The sequence below is a fragment of the Saccopteryx leptura genome, chromosome 11, assembly GCF_036850995.1.
Source record: "Saccopteryx leptura isolate mSacLep1 chromosome 11, mSacLep1_pri_phased_curated, whole genome shotgun sequence".
Taxonomy (NCBI): Eukaryota; Metazoa; Chordata; class Mammalia; order Chiroptera; family Emballonuridae; genus Saccopteryx; species Saccopteryx leptura.
In genome coordinates, this window is record NC_089513.1 from 29,107,257 (window position 1) to 29,116,295 (window position 9,039).

At 40.6% G+C, this 9,039-nt stretch overlaps 1 non-coding gene across 1 annotated transcript; it reads left to right on the forward strand.

The window, feature by feature from the left end:
- The first annotated feature begins 8,126 nt into the window (after positions 1-8,126).
- TRNAA-CGC (transfer RNA alanine (anticodon CGC)) lies at positions 8,127-8,202 on the forward strand. Its single transcript has one exon. It is a non-coding gene; the product is annotated as a tRNA-Ala (tRNA).
- Positions 8,203-9,039: the final 837 nt, after the last annotated feature.

Consider the following 9,039-nt stretch of genomic DNA (forward strand, 5'->3'; position numbering starts at 1 on the left):
ACATTTAGTTTGTGCCTTGAAGCCATTGGCATTAATTAAGATTCTATGGCTTCCGAACAATTATGACATAATTAAAGCAAGATTCTTTCTACAGTAAAACAATAAGAAATGACTTTTAGAAAACATGGGAACCATTAAAACAGCACATCAGTATCAAAATGAGCAATATTTACTAGTATTAGCACTATTAAAATGCCTTTTGAAGACAAACTTGGGCAATTATTACTCAGAAAAACTCACATTTGGAGATATAGAGCAGTGATAATTAAATCCCACACTCTATATATCTCTCTTTTTTGTGTTTGACAGAACAGAGTCTTTAAGAGAATCTATTTTAATGGCATTGAATTAGCAAGAAATTCAAACAGAGAAAGGGCACTTAGCAGGAGGTTGGGATTCGAGGAGACACAACTTGCATTATTATTATTATTATTACTGTTATTGTCCTTACTCCTTTGAGGTGCTAAAGCTCCATTTGTGGGACTGGTTTATGTCCATAAATAAGTTCAGCCACTGGTTCCTAAACTTACTCTATTGGATGTAACACATCCTTAATTAAAATGGACAGTGTGCAGCTAAGTTGGACGATTACGCAGGTCTCATAGATGGAGCACTTGAGAATTGGGTCATTGGTTTGAATCAAATGGTGAGCCAGTGTTCAACTGTTCAAAAGCATCATGCAGAATAAAGTCAGGGCTTTTAGTGAATTGTGAAGTTTTGAATGTTGGGTAAGCAAAAACATAGCTCTGATTAAAGTCAGCGTTACCAGAGGCCAAATGTGGCTTATATGTCTGTTGGAATGGAGGTTAATTAAAGTGAGAATCAGAAGACAGACAATAAAAATTCAACTACTTCCCCTCAGTTGGACCAAAGGATTAAATCATGTTTGCCTTAAAGAGAGATTTACTTAGCCCCCACCCACTGTTTCTAGTATTTTTTAAAGACCACAAGGCTGCATCTGAAAGAGAAAATGAATAAATTTCCTCCAAAAATATTAATGTTCTAAAACACATAAGATATGAGCAGGAAGGATGAGATAAAACCAATGGCACTTCTTTAAAAATCAGGTGAAAGAGATGAGATAAGGTAACATACAAACTACCCACAATGCCCAGTTATAAAGTTTTGTCTTACGGTCAAATTGTTTTGATTAAAAAAATAAATAAATAGCCCTGGCCGGTTAGCTCAGGGGTAGAGCATCGGCCTGGCGTTCAGGGGTCCCGGGTTCGATTCCTGGCCAGCGCACACAGGAGAAGCGCCCATCTGCTTCTCCACCCCCCCCCTCCTTTCTCTCTGTTTCTCTCTTCCCCTCCTGCAGCCAGGGCTCCATTGGAGCAAAATGGCTCCTTGGCCTCTGCCCCAGGTGCTAGAGTGGCTCTGGTCTCAACAGAGCGACACCCCGGAGGGGCAGAGCATTGCCCCCTGGTGGACAGAGCGTCGCCCCTGGTGGGCGTGCCGGGTGGATCCCGGTCGGGCGCATGCGGGAGTCTGTCTGACTGTCTCTCCCCGTTTCCAGCTTTGGAAAAATACAAAAAAATAATAAATAAATAAATAAATAAATGAAACACAAGAAAACTGCCCCATAAGTCCAAAAACCTTTTAAGAGGAAAGAAACCAGGCAAAGGAGGTGTTGTATTGCATCCTCAGGGCTCAGTAGGTGGGGCTGGGAAGGAAGCCTTGCAGGCGGGTGAGGGGTTGGGGTGCCCTTACTGAAAAGCTAGGTGATGAATTTGGTATGACTATAAGGAATTAGAAAAAAAATTCACATGTGACATCATAAATTTCTATTCTTAGCATGCCATGCATGCATGGATTTCTTCTTAGGTCATGTCAAAGATAAACAAAACTAGACACTAGTTAAAGGGGTAAGGGAAGATTTTAATCATCCTAAGCTAGTGTGGTAGGCAGAAAAGTCTAGTGCAACCTGTGCTCAACTTCCATTTGTATAGAAGTAACTGGGCAATTTCAAGAAAGAGTGAGAGAATAGAGGGGTCTAAGCTGGCTCAGCAGAGTCAGGGAAGTGAAACATTACAAAAAAGTAGGAGGAGAGGTTGGTCCATGTAAAACCTGTATGGGTTTGCTAACTGGCAATGATCAGAGTTAGGGTCCTACTTTCCACAGAGGCTGGTAAATGGGCCTTGTTAGAGAAGAAACAAACAGTATGTTCTTTGAAGAACATTGAGTTTTCTCAGGCAGGCACTTTAAAGGGTGCTGGGGTCAACCTAGGGATTCAGCCTTGGGCTGTTGGCAACTACGTTAGTGTGTGTTTAAGTCTTTAAATGTCAAGGCTTGGGCTTAGTTGAGAAGAGGGCTCCAAGGAGCATGGTTAGAGTTTGGTCAAGGAAAGGCTCTTTGTCACCCATCAATTCCTAAGAGGCAGAAGCATACTCATAGCGTTATTACTGTACAGTTCATAGGTCAGTCATTGGAATACTTGCAGGAACCAGGGCTCTTCTTTGTTCAGGCTGCATCAAATCTGGCTCTATATAAATAGAACCATTTTTATTTTATTTTTTTATTATTATTATTTTTTGTATTTTTTTGTATTTTTCTGAAGTTGGAAATGGGGAGGCAGTCAGACAGACTTCTGCATGCGCCCAACCGGGATTCACCTAGCATGCCCACCAGGGGGCAATGCTCTGCCCATCTGGGGCATCGCTCTGTTGCAACCAGGGCCATTCTAGTGCCTGAGGCAGAGGCCACAGAGCCATCCCCAGCACCCGGGCCAACTTTGCTCCAGTGGAGCCTTGGCTGTGGGAGGGGAAGAGAGAGACAGAGAGGAAGGAAAGGGGGAGGGGTGGAGAAGCAGACAGGCACCTCTCCTGTGTGCCCTGGCCAGGAATCAAACCCGGGACTCCTGCAAGCCAGGCCGACGCTCTACCACTGAGCCAACTGGCCAGGGCCTAGAACCATTTTTAAACAGAAGCACTGGCCCTAGTCTGATGGCTCAGTAGATAAGGCATTGACCTGGAATGCCAGAGATCACAGGTTTGACCCCTGGTCAGGACATGTACAAGAAGCAATCAATGAGTATACAACTAAATGAAACAATGAATTGATGTTCTCTCTCTCTCTCTCTCTCTCTCTCTCTCTTCCCCTCTTTCTCTCTCTCCCTCTTCTTCTCCCTCCCTTCCTCTCACTCTGAAATCAATGGAAAGACTTACAAATCAAAAAACAGAAGCATTACTGCTGCTGTAAAATGAAAAAAAAGCCTATTCCTTGACCTGAAGTTATTCATAGCTTATTTTGTGTAAAAAGACAACCAGCTAAAAGAGATGGTAGACAATGAAGCTAGGACTAGAAGCCCTTGACCATTCATTTGGGATCCCCATCACCTAGCATTACTACATCTCTTCCTATTATCTTATTTGCTTTAACTTGTGTCTTTTCCATATCCTGAAATCCCTTATTTCGTACATTTCATGGGGGAGGTTAACGCTTCATTTGTGGTAGGGATCTTTTATAATTTCATTATGATACTGAACAATATTGGGCACACAATATTTACAGCTGATAGAGTGTCACTGACTAAATACTTTTGCAGAATAATTACAAACAAAGAATATCAATAACATCCTGATATTCTATGCTGAAGTAACCTCCCAAATTAGGATAATGATATATCCTACACTCACCCAAGGTTTCCAGCAAGTCCTGCTGTCCCAGGATAGCTGACCTCCAGAACGTAGCTCAACCTTGCACTATCTTCATGGTCACTGAGGCAGGGGAGAGAATTATGCATAAGAGTCTCACACAAACAAATATATATTACTGACATGTCTGCTTGTGTTTCATGAGTCCAGGCCAGTCACAGGGAGATGACAAGACCAGGGTTTAGGGAGGGGCTAATCCCTCCAAGGAGAAGCCAAAAGATTGATAAGCAGCTCTAGTATTTATACTTATAACAACTAGTATCAGAGCCCAAGCAACAGAAAAAGTGCAGTATTTTATCTAGAGCACTAAAAGCCTGAAAAGCTGATGAAAATATGACAGAGAAAGAATTCAGAGGCAAAAATAGATATCATCTGATTTCAGTAAACACAGTTGAGAAATAATATTTTTACCACAAATGGTTCATTTATATTTCAGAAAGCAAAATCAAATGAATTACTGCATTGAAAGTGAATAAAAAATGGGAGAAGGCATATCAAGGATATGAATAAAAAAAACTAATAAACATGTTAACAAATGAAATAACTGTGACATTTGATAAAAGCAAGGTGGTTGCAAATTAAATTCATGAAATGAAAAAGAAAGCTTTATGTGGAAAAGCAAAGTTTAAAAAAATGGCTAATTAGATGGCAACATGGACTTGGGATGAGCAGCATCTGACAAGGAAAGATAAGCAAACACCTTGAATTATTGAGTGTATACAAATCAGCATGTCTCCACTCATTCCTGTCAAGGTTACCAGGAGCCAGACAAAGAGATGAATGACACACACCTTCATTATTTAGGCCAATTCTCCACTCTGGCTTGAGGTGATTGGGTTGCCCAGATAAACCATTTAATGTTTATCCCCAAGCAATGGGTCAGATAGCAATTTAGTCTCTAAAGGAACTTTGAAAGAGAGAGAGAGAAAGAGAGAGAGAGAGAGAGAGAGAGAGAGAAAGAGACCATGAAATTGCCAGCTCCGTTATCCAAACATCTGAATTCTGAGTCAGATTGAACCTTCACCATTAGCTTATTTGAACTCTGGCTCACCCTTTGTCTATTTTAAATGTTAAAGACATTTCCATATATGTAAATTTGGTCTGTCAGAATATCTAAACCTGAGGTAGGATTGCCTTTGGAAAGCAGTGAACACCATTCTATTAGATTATTTTGACACAATATAGTATCCCTGGAATAATAGTTTAGATATAGATTATCATTAATAATAGAAGTACATATCCCCAGGAAACAAACTTGACAAAGTGATTAATATAAACATACAGAATATTTTTATGGCCAAGTCAGTCTTGAATGATGTTACTTAATAGGTCAAAACTGTAAAATAAAAACTAATGAAACTTTAATATATAACAAAACAGACTTCTGGCATCATTTAGACTAATCACCCCAGTGTTCCTCCAGCTTCCTCCTTTTAAGCACATATATTGGTTCCTTTGTAGAAAGAAAGCTTGCCAAATAATTTTTGACTCTCTTGATAAAATTATGTCCTTTGGAATTTTTATCTCCCTCCACTTACAGCCATAACGATTTATTGTGTTTGGATACTAATCATCACTTCCTCTGAATTTAAGGGTGTTTGGGAATAGTCTATTTTAGAGAATGTCTCCTTCTCAACTGAGTGGAAAAACCTGGTAGATAAGAACTATGTTTGTGCCTCGCTCTGACACAGTGCCTAACACAGTGCCTCCTACATCATATGCACTCCATAAAAGCTTGCTGTAGTACATTGGAAGTTGAGCCTATCGTGCACAAAGCCTCCTGTTATTCTCATGCCACATACATACCAGCTTCCACCTACTTTCTCCCCCGCAATGTGTTATTTTTTTCCTTCTAAGGACATATCAAGTACCTGTTTTGGACTCATTCCCCAAAGAGAGCCCATAGAGATAAAAATAAAGAAATTTGAGTCCCTGCTCTGCAAGTTGAGCAGAGGAGGTTTCCACATTTAAAAAGTGACAAAACAGGGAAGACAAAATTTAAAAAGCACCAAAATATGTTGCTCATATTGTATCACAAATTGTTCAAGGAAGAAATCCATGTGAACTGAACAAGAAACTAGAATTCTTGCCAGTTAAAGCCCCAGTTAGAAACTTTGATCTCAGCCACAAGTTCAGAGTCAAATGTCAATGTCTAGCCATACCCAGGTATGTCACAAATAACATCCTCAATAGCATTCAGGTATAAAGGGAGAGGAGTACTAAATTAAAGATCATATTGAGAGAAGGAAGCAGAGAAGACTTCCTTCAGGTGCTATTCCATACCACATGGTAAATAACTAGTTTAAAATAACTAGTTTTGCCAGTAATTCAGTATCTAAAATTGTGTATGCATACATACATGAGTTTAAGAGATTTCTCTATTGCCAGGAAGACTAGTGAAGGAAATCTTTTAGAAACAGTCTAAGTCACAAACCATATCAGTTCAACCTCCCTTTTCCATAATGTGACCTAGTTAACTTTAAATGGTATAAGATCTAACCTTGCACAACCCATCACCCCATAGCTCTGAAAAAAAAACATTTACACCCTTTCTGTGACAACTTTTTCTTTTAACACTGTGTTTTTGTTGTTGTTGTTTGGTTTATAAACAAACAAAAATTTATTTCTCAGTGTTCTGAAGGCAGGAAATCCAAGACCAAGTTGCCAGCAAGGTCAAGGTCTGGTGAAGACCCTCTTCCTGTTTGCAGAATGCTGACTGCTCATTGAAGACTCACATGGGGAGAGCAAAGAGCTAACGCTGCACTTTGAGGCAGTATTACCATAGTTTAGAGAATACATTTTTAATGATTAGAATAATAAACATTGTTCTTCAGTCCCAGATTTTCTAAAAATGGGCATGTGTTTATATCACAATTTCTTTTTAGAATTAGACAAAGAAAAATGTTTGCGCTTATACTAAAATATCATATATTTATAAACTAGTTCTGCGTTTCAGGTGGAAGAGATACATGATGCAATTGTGTTAAGATAATTAAGATAAAACTAGGTTACCAAAAAACAAAAGTGTATTTTAAGTAAAATGAATGTCTCCCTCTTACAAATTTTTATCATGCTTTGCACCATTGTCACTGGTACCTCTTAGAAGACCCTTTCTCTGAATGTCTATCCTCCCTGCCTTGCTTGTAAGGTACTTTAGGGTGGGGACTGTGGACTCCCTATTACACAATGCAATGCCATCTCTATGGAAGTACTGGGTCAGTCCTTGCTGAGTCTGAGGGAACTAGGTAGACCTTGGCCTGGACTGATCAAGTCTTTGATCTAATTTGGCTTTCCTTCAAACACAGACAAGCAGAATGAAGGAAGCTGAAAGCATTGCTTTGAGTTAAAGAATGCCTAGAGCAGAGAAGACAAATTTAAAAATTAAATTATCACCACCACTCCAGCCTTTCCTTCTTCTCTTGTTAGGAATCTTGGCTTAAAGAGGAAGAGTTCCATGGAATTTTTACTGTGCGGAAGGGCTTGACCATATTTTTTTCTGCTTCTGGTTTGTATGCTCGAGTAGAATAATGAAACTAGATTCTCACTGAAATGCACTTGGGTTTTGCGTTTGTTTTTTTCTAGGCAGGTTTGCTAATATGTTTTCAGGTGGCTCTTAATACCGGTCTGTGGCAGTTGGCTGCAGTCTCACTTGGCTCCTGGGGCTCATTTACTCTGTGGTCTTTACTTTAGCAGGATCAGTTGCCATTGGCTTCAGTTGGCAACCTGGTAGCTCAGACATGAGATCTGTGGGATCCCGTGGAAGAACCCCAGGGTGTGCCTGATGTGAGGTGCAAATGCTCCTGGATCCCATTGACTGTGTGTTCAGTAGGCTCAGACCATCGGTCTCTGAGATGCCTCACTCTTTTAGCCAAACTTACCAAAGCTGCAGGGATGAAGGCAATAAAAGGCCACAGTAGCTGCAAGGGAGTGAATGAATGTCCTTTTTCCTGTTAGCCCGCTCTTGTAGCTTGCTGCCCCTTGCCATTTTAAAGTTGCAGGCTTATGGCTGAGTAGTATTCCATAGTGTATATGTGCCACATCTTCTTTATCCAGTCATCCATTGATGGGCTTTTTGGTAGTTTCCATGTCCTGGCCACTGTGAACAATGCTGCAATGAACATCGGGCTACATGTGTCTTTACGTATCAATGTTTCTGAGTTTTGGGGGTATATACCCAGTAGAGGGATTGCTGGGTCATAAGGTAATTCTATTTTCAGTTTTTTGAGGAACCACCATACTTTCTTCCATAATGGTTGTACTACTTTACATTCCCACCAACAGTGAATGAGGGTTCCTTTTTCTCCACAGCCTCTCCAACATCTGCTATTACCTGTCTTGTTAATAATAGCTAATCTAACAGGTGTGAGGTGGTATCTCATTGCAGTTTTGATTTGCATTTCTCTAATAACTTGAGTATCCTGATTTATTGATGTCACCCCATTAAAAAAATAAAATTATTAAAATAAAAAAAGGGCCCTGGCCGGTTGGCTCAGCGGTAGAGCGTCGGCCTCGCGTGCGGGGGAACCGGGTTCGATTCCTGGCCAGGGCACATAGAAGAAGTGCCCATTTGCTTCTCCGCTTCTCCACCCCCCCCCTTCCTCTCTGTCTCTCTCTTCCCCTCCCGCAGCCAAGGCTCCATTGGAGCAAAGATGGCCCGGGCGCTGGGGATGGCTCCTTGGCCTCTGCCCCAGGCGCTAGAGTGGCTCTGGTCGCGGCAGAGCGACCCCCCGGAGGGGCAGAACATAGCCCCCTGGTGGGCAGAGTGTCACCCCTGGTGGGCGTGCCGGGTGGATCCCCGTCGGGCGCATGCGGGAGTCTGACTGTCTCTCCCCGTTTCCAGCTTCAGAAAAATACAAAAAAAAAAAGAAAAAGAAAAAAAAAGAAAAATAAAAAAAGAAAAACTAAAAAATAAATAAATAAAGTTGCAGGCTTCTCTGTAGCTTCCGTTAAAGGTGCCATGCCTCCAGCCAGCTCCATGACCAAATCTCATCCTTTAGCCACGACTTGGGGGATTTTATTTTTTTCTTAATATTAAATCCCTATTGAATAAAGCCTACTTTATTTTGGATAATGTATTTGTATAAATTTTAATCAATCAGGTACTGTATGTAAAAAAAAAAAAAATGGAAACAAACAAAACCAAGTAAAAAAAAGCACCTAATTTTTTCCTATTAGATCTAACAGTTTACCAGCACTGGAACACATTTCTGGCCCCAGCCTGCCTGTGTTTGTTTTTAATACAACTGTGCCTTGTCACATAATATAACCGCTTTTTATTTTCAATGATATTAACTGTCTGCAGGGAGAAAGAGGCAGAAGACCTCTCCAGGACCTGAAAGTCTTATAAATAAATGAGTTTTTTAACCTCTGTTGTAATACAGATATC